The sequence below is a fragment of the Mytilus californianus genome, unplaced genomic scaffold (assembly GCF_021869535.1).
Source record: "Mytilus californianus isolate M0D057914Y unplaced genomic scaffold, xbMytCali1.0.p SCAF_25, whole genome shotgun sequence".
Classification (NCBI taxonomy): Eukaryota; Metazoa; Mollusca; class Bivalvia; order Mytilida; family Mytilidae; genus Mytilus; species Mytilus californianus.
In genome coordinates, this window is record NW_026262674.1 from 1,327,823 (window position 1) to 1,344,975 (window position 17,153).

Sequence of the window (17,153 nt, forward strand, 5' to 3'; positions counted from 1 at the left end):
GACATCCAATGGATTTAGTGTAGTACACATCCCGCCTGACATGGTGACATCCAATGGATTTAGTGTAGTACACATCCCGCCTGACATGGTGACATCCAATGGATTTAGTGTAGTACACATCCCGCCTGACATGGTGACATCCAATGGATTTAGTGTAGTACACATCCCGCCTGACATGGTGACATCTAATGGATTTAGTGTAGTACACATCCCGCCTGACATGGTGACATCTAATGGATTTAGTGTAGTACACATCCCGCCTGACATGGTGACATTTAATGGATTTAGTGTAATACACATGCCGCCTGACATGGTGACATCCAATGGATTTAGTGTAGAACACATCCCGCCTGACATGGTGACATCTAATGGATTTAGTGTAAAGACTTCATTAAATTGATAGTAACTACTAATGAAAGACAATTTTATTTTCTATAAAGTTGCAATCCTGTTCTTCCTAGTTCATGGTCCATTACAATCAGTATCAGTATATCTCAGTTTGATGACTCTTTTGTACTGGTAGTAATCAATGGTAATGGAACATGAACTAGGAACAGGACCTCAAAATAGTCAACAAACTGATATGTACCGATACTGGTAGTAATCAATGGTAATGGACCATGAACTAGGGACAGGACCTCAAAATAGTCAACAAACTGAGATGTACCAATACTGGTAGTAATCAATGGTAATGGACCATGAACTAGGGACAGGATCTCAAAACAGTCATCAAACTGAGATGTACCAATACTCATGATCCTGGTAGTAATCAATGGTAATGAACCATGAACTAGGGACAGGACCAAAATAGTCAACAAACTGAGATGTACCGATACTGATAGTAATGGACCATGAACTAGGGACTGGACCTTAAAAGAGTGTCATGGTCTAGCACTTCATATTATTTAGCAATGTTGCTGTTCATCAGATTGGCCTTTCTGAATTTCTTTTCTGCAGACAGGCGAGACATATCTCTGTGTCAATTATCATTTTTAAAGGCAGTGCTTTAATGCCTTTCTGGTTGCCGGGTTAATCCTTCCTTCCGCGATATCCAACTGATCTACGTGGGGGGTCATTAGGCTCCAAGTAGATCCGGAAATGTTGAATTCTCTCCTCTTCTTATTGCGATATAAAATGTTTTTTGTTTCATTTCATTTACATTGGGAAATAGAGAAACGATCATTGTGTTTTGTTAGTTTTAAAAACTTTTGATATATTATTATTTTGCATTATGAGCAGTCAACCGATTGACAAACTAGAATTATTTGAATTCCGTGTGGAAAGAGCTCGGGTTAATTTCGAGTGTTATCTGCAATCTAGATGTTTATAAATCATTTCAGTCGTTGATATAATAATTAAAGGTCGACTGAACATGAATTATATTATACAATTTAAAGCGCATTTCTGTTTATGCACGTGAACCCGTCTAACGTTATTGTTATTTCGCAGTTATATAAAGTAGCAAATTATCGTTCCTGAATAGGTGGCGCCGTGGTAGCGGATCCTGTTCCTCAACTTCCGGTTTCTGCACTGTGCAACTATTTCAGTTATATTTTTAATTAACGATGCCAAGTACTTGTTGTTGTGTACCTGGATGTCATTTAAGAGGAGGACATGCATTTCCAAATGACTTAAAAAGAAGGAAAAGTTGGATCAACGCCATGGCCCATACGCAGATTGGACGAGAACACGATGATATCGTGGAGTCCATCTCAATTATCAGCTGTTGTTTGCAAGGCACGTTTTACTGAAAAAGACAACGTGCAGGAAACTATTCATGGTAAAACTCTATTTTCTTTGTGAAATATATAGTTATATATGTAATCGCCATGCGAATAAACCAAAGTCTGTTTACAACCGCAATTATCGTTTTAGAATAAAAGGGGGTGGGTAATTCAAGACGTCATAATTTTTTGGATTACGATTCAATGTGATCTGTTTGAGAATTTTTGGTGATTGCTACAATTATAATGATTTCTTACAAGAGGTATATCATACTGAGAATTATTTTAGCAGTAATTATGCTAATGTAGTAATGACAGGAATGCATAAGCTATGCCTCATAGACTTTCTTGAAAAATATCAATGACAATGTTAACAGGAACAAAACAATGACATGCTCTCATCTATATTATAGTTATTTAGGTACAAACAATGTACATTTGTTGCATAAGTTTCTCATTGTTTGTCCTTTGGATTTAAATAACATACATTGAATCAGGCAAACATAGTTTTATCCAGATTGTAATGAATAAATCTAGTTAATATTTCGCCAGGTAGTACAAAGTATACATTGCTAATGGAAGTTCATTTAATTATCAAAAAACTAATGTTTTATAACCTTTTTCAGGGCGCAAACCCACCATACAGAGACTTAAGTCTACTGCCATTCCCAGCCTATTTTCCTGGACCAAGCAAGAGACTGAATCGTCCGCAAAAAGAAAAATCAGGGCAGTTTCCTGTGAAAACAAAAGAACTAAACTTGATGAATATTGTAGTAGAAATCTAGAGGAAAGTTTTGATTGTAAAGTTGGTTTTCCTGAAGAAGTCATTCATACTGCAGAAAGGATTTATGACTGTCCACCACCAACTGCCGAGCTAATGTTAAGCTTCACAGATGGAATTACGCAATCACCATCAATGCCTATGTTTTCAGCAGAGAATTTTGAAATGAAGACTCGTGACACAGCCATGCATTTTTATACCGGTTTAGAGTTGTATACTAAATTTTTATTTGTTTTGACCACACTTGGTTCAGCAGCACATTGTTTGAGATACATATATTTTCAAATTGATAGGGTGTCAGTTGAAAATCAGTTTTTTTATGACTTTGATGAAATTGAGGCATTATACAACCAACTTTGAACTGTCTAGATTCTAGATTGAATCTAGTGTTAAGAATATTGTGTATACATGGATTGTTTTTATGTCTAAACAGTGGTGTGAGGCTAACACTTGGCCATCTAGTGGTTTAGTCAGGTATTTTTCACCATCCAACTTCAAATTAAAGTTTCCTACGACTTGGATTATTATTGACAGCACAGAATATCCCGTGATAAAACCTAAAGCTCCTAGAGCTCAGGCAACCTTTTCATCAAATGAAAACAGAAACACTGAAAATTCTTGAATGTTCGACACCTGGTGGTTTAGTCAACTATGTCTCTATGTCACATAGAGCGAATTATTGGACTTGGCAAAAAATACAAAATTCTAATAAATCCTATGAATGGAACTGAAACAAAACTTTCATCTGAAATAACATTTAGTTGTTTTATGTTGTGTAATTTTAGAACTTGTATTGTGCCAAAGGATGCATAAATAAAAGTGACGCAATGAATTTTGTTCTGATATATATATATTTATAATTACATGCACATGTAAATTGTAATGCATATAAAAATAAGGAGATGTGGTATGATATTCAGTGAGTTTATCGAACTAAAGTGCATAAGAAATGGGTTTAAGCAGTTACAGGTGTTACTGTCACCGTACAATCTCCAACAATGAGAAAAACTCGTACCCTGTAAAAAATTTCAGAGATCTTACAACTAAGTTTTGTTGTCTCACCTTGACTTTGGTGACTTTTTTATATCTGTTGATGTAAATATAAAAAAGAAGATGTGGTATGATTGCCAATGAGACAACTCTCCACAAGAGACAAAATGACACAGAAATTAACAGCTATAGGTCACAGTACGGCCTTCAACAATGAGCAAAGCCCATACCGCACAGTCAGCTATAAAAGGCCCCGAAATGACAATGTAAAACAATTCAAACAAGAAAACTAACGGCCTAATTTATGTACAAAAAATGAACAAATATAACAAATATGCAACACATAAACAAACGACACCCACTGAATTACACTTTTACAGGCTCCTGACTCGGGACAGGCACATACATGTACATACAGAATTAAACATGTTAGCGGGATCCCAACCCCCCCCCCCCCTAACCTGGGACAGTGGTGTAACAGTACAATATAAGAAATAACTATAAAAATCAGTTGAAAGAGGCTTAACTCATCAGATGGATAAATACAAATACAAGTGGACGTGGTCGGGTAGTTGTACATCCAAACAACAAAAAGACACTAAGTACAGATCTGAGAGTACTCGCAGTTACTGACAGCTAGTTCAAAGCCACTAACAACTGATAAAAAAATCTTGCATCTAAGACTAAATTATCAATCCATAAGCTCCCTTTAGAATTTTATAAATTTTAGATTTTACATTTCTGAGTTATGGGGTTTTATTCATTAAAAAAGGGGGGATTTTCCAGTTTTTGGACAACAACTCAAAAGTGCTTTAAGCAGTTCACATGAAACTTTGGTGAATTATTTATAGCTATTGATGTAATCTCCCTATTGATTTTCATAAATTTCAAATATGACATTGAGAAGAAATTGAACTTTATTTGTTTATAGTCTGGCAACAGATTTATTAAGTATTGCGCAACAGCACAGTGTATTGCACAACAGCAAGAAATCTTTAATTGAATATAAATTCAATTCATATAACCGATTTCAAGTTCATTGACTACATTTATTCAGAAACTATAATATGTCAAATATTTAATTACAATCCAAATTCAGACCTGTATCAAGCTTGAATATTGTGTCCATTTTTGCCCCAACTGTTCAGGGTTGGATCTCTGCGGGTGTATCCAGCTGCGCTCAGCGAATCAGTTTATTTCTTAATTAAGAACTCCTTTTTTCATTCATAAATTACTTTATGCTTGGAAATATAATTTTGCTTGGAGTTGAAAGAGTTGACATGTTGCAATGTACATTTATTCTACATAGTTCTATGGTACCAAATCAAAAGTTTATATAAAAGAAAGAAGTCAAAGGTTTCCCATCATAGTTTAGTTACATACATTTTTTTTGTACCTGAGGTCGTTGAATATAGATCATTATATAAATGAGGAGATGTGTTATGATTGCCAATGAAAAAACTAAGGATTTTCTTATCCAAGGAATAGATTGCCTTAGCCGTATTTGGCACAACTTTTTGGAATTTTGGGTCCTCAATGCTCTTGAACTTTGTACTTGTTTGGCTTTATTACTATTTTGATCTGAACGTCACTGATGTGTCTTATGTAGACGAAACACGCGTCTGGCGTTTTAAAATATAATCCTGGTACCTTTGATAACTAATTTGACTATAAACATAGATAAAAAAGATACAAACTGGACATAATGCACTAGTTCATAAACAAGTGAGAACAATCGCCTTCATATAGTGCTCAGAATATGACATTCATAAAACTTGTTCAATATCATTAGAGAACTCTAAATCTTAAATACTGAAAGCCACCTCTGATAAGTACACTGTACTATGCAAGATAATGATATAACTGGACTAAAAATACACACAACCTGTAATTAACTGCCTTTACAGCGCTTTTGCGCTTTGATTGAATTAAGTTTTACCCTTGTCCTTACGTCCCAAAGTTGGTTTCTGTTCTCTAACTCATGTATGTTAATACTGTTGAGATTGAGCAACATTTTTTTCCTGATGAATAAAAAAGATGTGATGTATACATCAATGAGGCAGAATACATCAATGAGGCAGTATACATCAATGAGGCAGTATACATCGATGAGACAGTATACACCAATGCAGTATACATCAATGAGGCAGTATACATCGATGAGGCAGCATACATCAGTGAGGCAGTATACATCAATGAGGCAGTATACATCAATGAGGCAGTTTACATCAATGCAGTGTACATCAATGAGGCAGTATACATCAATGAGGCAGTATACATCAATGAGGCGGTATACATCGATGAGGCAGTATACATCAATGAGGCAGTATACATCAATGAGGCAGTATACATCAATGAGGCAGTATACATCGATGAGGCAGTATACATCAATGCAGTATACATCAATGAGGCAGTATACATCGATGAGGCAGTATACATCAATGAGGCAGTATACGTACAGAACTTCTTGTACATGTTGTATTTACATGATGTGTGGTATACATCAATGAGGCAGTATAGGTACAGAACTTCTTGTACATGGTGTATGTACATGATGTGTGGTATACATCAATGAGGCAGTATACGTACAGAACTTCTTGTACATGTTGTATGTACATAATGTATATATACATTGTACATGTTGTACCAGTTCATGTAAATTGGAATTAAAATTGCCCAAAACATGCAGATGTATATAAAATAATACAGAAAATGTCAAAATAGATATTTCATATGTAATGTGTAGAAATGTATCAAAAGGTTTATGTCATATATTTGTTTGTTCCTTACAGAGTCGTACAAGAACTCGCATACTGGAGATAATTAAACATTATCAATAAGATGCTAGAAGGAGGAGAGGATTTAGACACACTCAACGGTACTCTACAGAGACACATAAACACACAGGCTGGTAAAACACTTCATAAATGTGATGTCTGTGCTAGAGAATTTAGTCAAAGTAGTCACTTAAAGAGACATGAGAGAACGCATACTACTAGTGAAAAACATCATAAATGTGATGTTTGTGCTAGAGAATTTAGTCAAAGTAGTCACTTAAAGAGACATGTGAGAACACATGCTGGTGGAAAACCTCATAAATGTGACGTTTGTGCCGGTAAATTTTCTAGAAATGGTTACCTTAAAAGACACATGAGAAGACATACTGGTGATACACCTCATAAATGTTATGTTTGTGCCAGTGAATTTTCTCGCAGTGATGAACTGAAGGCACACATGAGTACACATACTCATGATACTGGAGATAAACCTCATGACTGTGATGTATGTGGTAGAGGGTTTAGTCAGCTTGGTAGTTTACAGAGACACATGAGAACACATACAGGTCATAAACCTCACGACTGTGATTTATGTGGTCAACGATTTAGTCGGCTTAGTATTTTAAAGATTCACATGAGAACACATACAGGTGATAAACCTTATGACTGTGATATTTGTGGTAAAGGATTTGGTCATCTTAGTAATTTACAAATACACATGAGAACACACACAGGTGATAAACCTTATGAGGTTTAAATTATGGCCAAACATTTTTTGAAATGATGACTCATAGAGATTTATAAGAACACATACTGGAGATAGTCTTTAAACTGTGTTGTATGTAGTGTATGCATTCTTTAGAATCGAACCCTTCAGAAGCACTCAGGTGATTTACATGTATACATATTTGATAATGCATAGGTTAAAATTGAATTGTATATACATATTGTTTACCAAATGAATGTTATTTTTTTGTTAAAGGATTCGATGAATATCCATGAATGTACGGGAGTTCATCCGGGTATTAAACTATGTTAAAACATTAAGTGTGATATGACAATGTCATGAATGTATGAGAGAGTGCGTCCAGGTATTAAACTATGTTAAAACATTAATTGTAATATGACAATGTCATGAATATATGAGAGTTCATCCGGGCATTAAACTATGTTAAAACATTAATTGTGATATGACAATGTCATGAGTTATGAGAGTTCATCCGGGTATTAAATTATGTTAAAACATTAATTGCGATATGACAATGTCATGAATGTATGAGAGAGTTCATCCGGGTATTAAACTATGTTAAAACATTGTGATATGACAATGTCATGAATGTATGAGAGAGTGCGTCCATTGTGATATGAAAATGTCATGAATGTATGAGAGTTCATCCGGGTATTAATCTGTGTTATTTCAAACATTGTGTCAGATATCAGTGGCAGATCCAGAAATGTTAATAAGTGGGGGCCCACTGACTTCCTAAAAGGGCCCGCTCCAGTCATGCTTCATTGATTCCCAATATAATCCACCAAATTTTTCACAGAAAAGGGGGTGCTAGTGAATATTTTCGAAGTGATGAGCTAAAGGCACACATGCGTACAAATACTGGTGATAAACCTCATGACTGTGAAGTATGTGGTAAAGGGTTTAGTCAGCATGGTAATTTACAGAGGCATATGAAAACACATACAGGTGATAAACCTTATGGCTGTGATGTATGTGGTAAGCAGTTTATTCAGCATAGTATTTTACGAAGACACATGAGTTCACATACAGGGGATAAACCTCATAAATGTGATGTATGTGGTTAAGGGTTTAGTCGGCTTGGTAATTTACATATTTACATAAGAACACATACAGGGGATAAACCTTATGACTGTGATGTATGTGGTAAAGGGTTTAGTCGGCTTAGTAGATTAAAGAGACACATAAGAATACATACTGAGGATAAAGCAGATGAAGCTCACGATGAGCATGATGAGATATATGGGGTTGAGGTTCAGTGTGAGTGATATATAGACACATGATAACACATTCCAGTCAAATCAAGGAAAATCTAATTTTTGTGCTAAATAATATATTGGAAGTAAACTTTTTAAGACTTGAAAAGAACAGATACTTGTGATAAACATAATAGATATAATATATATATATGTACAAGATTAAAAGTTGTTTTCTAAAAAAAATGCATCGAATGTATGAGAGTTAATCCGGGTAACAATCTGTGTTGTTTCAAACATTAATTGTGTCAGATATGACAATGTCGTAAACGTTTGAGAGATGAAAATAAAAATAAGAAGATGTGGTATGATAGCCAATGAGAAAACTCTTCATCCATACCGCATAGTCAGTTATATAAGACCCGAAATGACATATATATTAAACAATTCAGACAAGAAAACTAACTGGCAAATTACGTACAAAATAATGAACATGAAACAAGTATGATACACAAAAACAAACGGCAACCATTGAATTACAGGCTCCGGACTTGGGACAGGCACATACAGAATGTGGTTGGGTTGAAATATGTTTGGAGGGGTCTCAACCCTTCTCCTAAGTTCATCTGGGTATTAAACTGTTTTGAAACAATAATTGTGATATGACAATGTCATCATATGATTCTGTTTTCTACATTTTATTATTTTGATTTGTATATTTTCATGCCCCATTTATCCGCATTATGTTTTCTGGTCTGTGCGTCCGTTCGTTCGTTCGTCCGTTCGTTCCTTCGTTCGTCCGTCCGTTCGTTCTTCCGCCTGTCCCGCTTCAGGTTAAAGTGTTTGGTCAAGGTAGTTTTTGATGAAGTTGAAGTCCAATCAACTTGAAACTTAGTACACATGTTACCTATGATCATGATGATATGATCTTTCTAATTTTAATGCCAAATTAGAGTTTTAACCTCAATTTCACCGTCCACTGAACATAGAAAATGATAGTGCGAGTGGGGCATCCGTGTACTATGGACACATTCTTGTTTATCTTTTTTTTTATACTACATGTACCTCTTGAACAGTAATATATCTTGTCATGTCAATAATAATAAATGACTGTAAATTAACTATCATGTGCATGTTAATATCTGTTTTTGATTGTATTGTATTGTATTGTAATGTGTGTCTGTAAGGGCAGAGACATAATACAGTTAGGGCCTCAGGTAAGATTAGTTTTTGTATCTATTTTTATTTAGCCTCTTTAAATAAAGAATTTATACTACTAGTATTATTATTATAATATTTTTTATAATTATGATTGTATGAGAGTTCATCCGGGTATTTTACTATATATGTTATAATATGTTATAGCATTAATTGATTGATGATATTTATCGTCACTTTCATCATGTTCATCATTATAAGCTAATCGTGGAAGCTCGTTTTCGTCGCAGTGTGCGGGACTAAGGTGTTACTATCCGGCGGCGTAAACTATTTGAGTAAAGCTTTATATTTCAGAAGGTAGAAGACCTGGATGCTTCATATCTTGTAAATAGATACCTTATGTTACGAAGTTTCCGTCTGTCATATGTTCAATGTCATTGACCTCATTTTCATGGTTCAGTTAACGTTACTGCTAGAAAAAACAAAGTTTGTTTGAAATGTGAATTTCTTACTTATTATGAGTAAAAGGATAACTGTATTTGGTTATATAGGTTTCTTGCAACGTCTACATGTCAGTCAGACAGGATTCACCTGACCTTGACCTCATTTCATAGATCAGTGATCAAGGTTAAAGTTACGTAATTAGGTCCGTTTCTCAAATGCTGTAAGCAGTAGGATAACTATATGTGACGTATGGAATGACTGTAATGGGTACATGTCAGTCTGGCAGGTTTCATCTGATATTGACCTTATTTTCATTGTTCATTGGTCAATGTTAATTTTTTTTGGTCTGTTTTCTTAGTACTATAAGCAACAGGTCAACTTTAATTGGTGTATGGAATGATTGTAAGGTGTGCATGTCTGTCTTGCATGGATTATCTGACCTTGATATCATTTTCATGGTTTATTGGTCAATGATACATTTTCGTAATTTGGTCAGTCTATCAGATACTATATGCAAGAGGTCAACTATATTTGGTGTATTGAATGATTGTAAGGTTTACATGTCTGTCTCGCCTGGGTCATCTGACCAAGACTGCATTATCATAGAGTATTGATAATGTTAAGCTTATGTGGTACTTGTTGTAAAACCTTCATTTTGCAGACTTTCAAAATAGATTTTAATTAATGATAAGTAAAACAGGCGAGACATTTCAGCGTGTGCACTCATGTTATTGGTGGAAGAAGTCGGTGTTTCTGGAATGAACCCAACAATGAGCAAAGCCCATAACGTATAGGCAGGTACAAAAGGCCCCACATTTCACAAAATGTAAATCAATGCAGACGGAAAAAAAGTCCGATCTTGGACAGACACATATAGAATATGTGCTGGATATAAACGTTTCTGAACGCTCAACCTTCCTGCTTACCTAAGACAGTGGTGAAACAGCACATACTTGTGATAAACATAATACATGTGGTATACATATTTAATGAACAGTTTAGTCGAAAAGTCTAAAAGGTGACGTACGTTGCTAGCTACATAATATGAAAGCATTCTCACAACAATTCTTACTTAATATGTAAAATATGAAGTAGCTTGATAAGTCACAGATAATCTATGGCTTTGGAAACAAGAAATATCTAGTTTCTTGGCTAAAATCTCATAAAAAATGGGTCAATTACAGCTTTCAAAAGACCTTTGGCTGTAAATGTTGTGTAAATGTTCAATAGGACAATTAAAGTCAGAACTTGGAGACATGTGAACACATATAAATGTTTTGTAAATGTTCAATAGGACAATGACAGTCAGAACTTGGAGACATGTGAACACAAATAAATGTTTTGTAAATGTTCAATAGGATAATGACCGTCAGAACTTGGAGACATGTGAACACAAATAAATGATGTGAAAATGTTCAATAGGACGATGACAGTCAGAACTTGGTAACATGTGAACACATATAAATGTTTTGTAAATATTCGATAGGACAATGACAGTCAGTACTTGGAGACACGTGAACACATATACATGTTGTATAATGTTTAATAGGACAATGCCAGTCAGAACTTGGAGACATGTGAACACATATAAATGTTTTGTAAATGTTAAATAGGACAATGACAGTCAGAACTTGGAGACATGTGAACACATATAAATGTACAAATGTTCAATAGGACAATGACTGTCAGAACTTGGAGACATTTGAACACATATAAATGTTGTGTAAATATTCAATGGTTCAATTTTAGAGCAGAAAACAGCCGATTGACACCAATTGGTCTTCAACACGTACAGCGAGAAAACCCGAAACCGGAGGCAGGCTTCAGCTGACCCCTGAACAAAATGTGTACTTGTTCAATGAAAACTAACTACATAAACACAAGTATTTTTTTATATTTCAATAACAGTCAGAATTTATAGACATGTGAACACATATAAATGTGTTGTAAAATGTTCATTTTGTGAATGACAGTTAACGTTTACAGACATACGGACACATATAAATGTGGTCAATTGGTAAATGGCAGTCAGAGATTACAAAGACATGAGATCAGTTAGAACTTACATTGGGAAAAGTCGGAGCGTACAGAGACATAAAAACAGTTAGAACTTAGACATGAGAACAGTCAGAGCTTATAGACACGAGAACCGTCAGAGCTTACACAGACATGAGAACAGTCAGAGCTTACATAGACATGAGAACAGTAATAACTTATAGACATGAGAACCGTCAGAGCTTACACAGACATGAGAACAGTCAGAACTTACAAAGACATGAGAATTGTCAGAACTTACAGAGACATGAAAACAGTCAGAACGTATAGATATAAGAACAGTCAGAGCTAACATACATGCAAACAGTCAAAACGTATAGACATGAGAACAGTCAGAGCTTACATAGAGATGAAAACAGTCAAAACTTACAGAGGCATGACAACAGTCATAACTAGACAGAGATAAAACAGTTAGAAATACAGAGACATGAGAACAGTCAAAACTTACACAGATATGTGAACACGCACTGGTAGAAACTTTAATAATCTAGTGCAATTGTTCTTGGATCATAGATTGCCGACGGAGACATATAATGATTGTATTGCTGACAGCCAGGTCTTACAGTGACGTGTGGACTCATACTGGTGTATACCTAATACATGTGGTGTAAGGGTTCAATGTTTAACTTACAACCAGAACTCACAGAGTGACACGTGGACACATGCTGGTGATAAACTTAACTAATGTGGTGTAAAGGTTCAATGTTAAACTTACAACCAGAACTCACAGAGAGACACGTAGACACATGCTGGTGATAAACCTAATTAATGTGGTGTAAGGGTTCAATGTTTTACTGACCGCCAGAATCCACAAAGAGACATGTGGACACATGCTGGTGATAAACATAATAAATGTGGGGTTAGTGTTCAATGTAATACTGACAGTTAGAAAACATAAAGAGACCTGTGGACACATGCTGGTTATAAAAACCTAATAAATGTGGTGTAAGTGCTCAATGTTTCACTGACAGCCAGAACTTACAGAAAGACATGTGTACACATACTGGTGATAAATCTATTTAATGTAGTGTATTTTAAAGTTCTCAACTTTTTACTTACAGCCCGAACTCACAGAGAGACATTTGAACACATACTGGTGATAAACCTAATTAATTTGGTGTAAGTGTTCAATGTTTTACTGACAGATAAAACTCACAGAGAGACATGTGGAAGCATGCTGGTGATAAACCTAATTAATTTGGTGTAAGTGTTCAATGTTTTACTGAGAGACAGAACTCACAGAGAGACATGTGAACACATACTGACCAGTGCAAAACCTTATTAATGTGGTGTAAGTGTTCAATGTTTTATTGACAGATAAACATCCGATAGAAGGGTACCCTGATGTAACTTCACAGTCTTTAACAAGCCAAATGCCCATTGTTTGAAGAAATAGTATCAAGATTTTTTGCCATAAATACAAATGCAATGTACTATAATATCAACAATTAGTTTATATTAAAATATTATTATAAAACCATAATAATATAAAATCAGCATTTTGATTGCTATTTCATATCACAAATTTTGTGTTTTTTTATTGAAAATACCCTTTGATATAATAGAATTGCTCTATATAAAAAAAAATCATGAGACAGTATACCGGTATCATTTATGTGAAGTGCAAACCTTATAAAGTTAAACAAAATATTCATTTATAGTGAAGATTCCAACACCAAAGTTTTTTTCCCCCCAAACAATTAAATGAATACAGTATCTTAGACTAAAAGTATTTTCAAAATGTCAAAATTTCCAATATATTTTATATAAAATCGGACTTTAAAAAGTGGGAATATTTAGCTCGATATTCGTCCAATGATATGCACCATTTCGTCAAACTCAAAACTAATTGGAGTTTAGTTGGTTACTAGTATTCAATTATGATTTTGTCATTAACAGCTTTAAAGAGTAAACAATTTGAACTTTGTTTGATATCTGAGCATTACTTTTTATTGTATTCATACAGAATGTCAGGATGTCTTTTTTCAAGTAAGAGATGTTGAAATGAAGCTTTTCCTGGCCTTTCAATAATTTCTTGTATTATAAATTTCACTATAATTTCTACATTGTCGCTCTCCACTCTGACAGAAGACGGAGGGTCTTCAACAATGAACAAATCAATCATATATTTATTTATATTGGAAATCTATATGAGGTATATTTAAGATATGGAATAAAAATAAGGAGAAAATGCTTTGAAAATGTCATGAGTTCATCTTGAAAAATAAAAATGGTGTCACCTTCAAAAAGCAAAGTCTACTTTTGCTGTGGTGAAGCCAGGATTATGAAACCAATTTTATAGTCTCTATTCCTAGTTTCTTAGTCCTATAACATCATGGCCAAGAAAAACATAAGAAAAATGACTAATTTTGCACATTTTTTGGTAATATTCATTAGTCGCTTGACAGTAAAATTAGTCAAAGAGTAAAGTGCCTATCTCTTGCTAGATCACTGATAGTGACAGTTTGATCATGTTGATATTTTTGAAAGAGTCAAACTAGGAGACAAGTTTAATATAATAGAATTGCTCTATAAATAAAAAAAATCACGAGACAGTATACCGGTATCATATATGTGAAGTGCGAATCTTATAAAGTTAAACAAAATATTCATTTATAGTGAAGATTCCAACACCAAAGTTTTTTTCCCCCAAACAATTAAATGAATACAGTATCTTAGACTAAAAGTATTTTCAAAATGTCAAAATTTCCAATATATTTTATATAAAATTGGACTTTAAAAAGTGGAATATTTAGCTCGGTATTCGTCCAATGATATGCACCATTTCGTCAAACTCAAAACTAATTGGAATTTAGTTGGTTATTTATATTGGAAATCTATATGAAGTATATTTAAGATATGGAATAAAAATAAGGAGAAAATGCTTTGATAATGTCTTTATAGAATATTTTTTGCACACATAAAACAACAGTTTGTAAAATATATGAGTTCATCTTGAAATTTTTTTGGTAATATTCATTAGTCGCTTGACAGTAAAATTAGTCAAAGAGTAAAGTGCCCAGCTCTGAAGGGCCCAAACAAATATACATGTATAGTCTATGATCATGGTATATGGCGATCAATGAATCTATGGCCAATAAAATCATGACCCCCTACTTGATCAACCTGAAAAAGAATGACCCCCTCTATCAGATTCAATTTTTTTCATGACCCCCCCTCCCCTACTTTTTGCCCCCTCCTCTGGGAGATAAATAATGACCGGTCCCTTAAAGTAGTGTATTTTAAAGTTCTCAACTTTTTTCTTACAGCCCGAACTCACAGAGAGACATGTGAACACATACTAGTGATAAAAGTTAATTATTGTGGTGTGAGTGTTCAATGTTTTAAATTAACTGACAGCCAGAGTCTTAAAATTAGTTAGAACTTCTACAAATATATGATACGAAATAGTAAACATGTTTAAAGTCCATGAGGTACGAAATCGTAGATGCATTTGGTCGATAGGGTACGAAATTGTGAATCTTCGGTACGAAATAGTAATTTGGGGTATGAAATGGCGGAGGTACGAAACTGGTAAGGTACGAAATTACTTTCTATCGGTGGTGCTCCTGCCAGAGGCGGAGCTTACAGATTAGGTAATGGATATCCTGGTTCCCGGTACTATCTATCTATCTATCTATCTGTAAATATCTTCTGCCAATCAAGGCACACCTCCTGGAACCCGGAGTACGGTATGTAAGAAATGTTAGATATATACACTGAATATCCTCCACCAATATTTACAGTAAATCCGTAAGAATTATTTACACTGATAAAAGTTCTTTATCCACACATAAAATATTTGTGTTCGATCTTAAAATCTAAAATTGATATTGTAAAATTTCATTTTAGATATTTATATATTGCATAGAGGTGATCTGACTACACTATGGAAATTACTTATGTTTAATGCCGCGTTTTCTATTCTTCTTCTTAGGCATAATGTTCAGTAATTCGTACCGCTTATGGTGCAATCTATATATAAGATGTCTACACAGTGGTTCTAAATGAATGTTAATGTCATTAGTAAGCTCTATATGTGCCGAAGTGATACAGTAGGCATAAGGATTCACTACAACAGTGAGAAGATCTATTTCTACAGACAGACTATATTTAGCAAATAGCAAGCTACAGGTGTTGGTGATCTTTTCAAGAATATCACTACGTATATATTCTAGCCGGGTACAGCCTAGCAGAAAATGAGCAAGCGTCTCTTCACTACAGTTGCATAGCATACAGACAACATCTATTTTGTTTTGATTAAAGGCGGCTCTATTTGTTTGGAGAATGTATGTACCAGTTGCAATTTTTAGTCGAACTGGTATCTTCGCAATATCTCTGATGTTTGCATCTACAGTTCTTGCTATAGGATGACATTGTCCTATCTTATAACTCATTTCCAGATATAATAGTGTTTGATATAATTTAGATTCATCGTTAATACGTTTTTTCAAATAGTTATTAACCTTTGTTGATATTAGTTTTTTCCATAAGAATTTAGATAACGGAGTGATAAGAAAACTATAGGGATCATCAATGTCATATTTCAGACATAGCTTTTTTATTTCAATGAACCAACTATTACTTCTCATATTTTTAATACTGAGCTGTCTCTCTGCAATTCTCCATTCCATTGAATTCTTCCCTGATCTACATATATTGCCAAATAAAGTGAATGCCCTTTTATGAATTTCAGCCTCTGCTGGTAGTTGACCTGAGATAATATATACAGCAGGATCTGCTACATTTGTAGTCAAAGATAGTATTTGCTTCAGCATCTTTTTGTATTGCTTATTGATTAGATCTAGATTTTTCCCATTAGGAATTAATGTCTCCAATCCGTATAGCATAACTGGAATGATATATGTTTTAACTAAACTGATTGCTGTAACCGGATCTAAACCATTTTCGCCATGTAGTCCAGATGCCATTAAGCTATATAGAGACCTCCTTGCTTTTTTAAGATTTTCCTCAATTGTGGCAGATGCAGAATCTTTAAACGCTCTCTGAATGCCAATATGTGGAGTTTTGTAAACTATAGGCATCAGCTCACCATTCAAATCAAGATCCATGTTGTCAAATAATCTGTTTGATGTTTTAACAGGGAGGATGACACTCTTTGATGGTCATATCCAGAAATCAACGCCACTTTGCTTATTTGAATATTATACTAAAGAAATCGGATACGGGTCACGGAAATTATATTGAAATGATAGGGAATTTAGAAAAAATGTCTGTTTTAACTTTGATTTAAGTGATAGACAGGTTGCCGGGGCAGAA

The 17,153-nt window shown here is 34.4% G+C and overlaps 1 long non-coding RNA gene across 1 annotated transcript; it reads left to right on the forward strand.

Moving 5' to 3' along the window:
* The first annotated feature begins 1,261 nt into the window (after positions 1-1,261).
* Positions 1,262-3,337, forward strand: LOC127732520 (uncharacterized). Its single transcript, XR_007996296.1, has 2 exons — positions 1,262-1,780; positions 2,351-3,337. It is a non-coding gene; the product is annotated as an uncharacterized LOC127732520 (long non-coding RNA).
* The last annotated feature ends 13,816 nt before the right edge of the window (positions 3,338-17,153 follow it).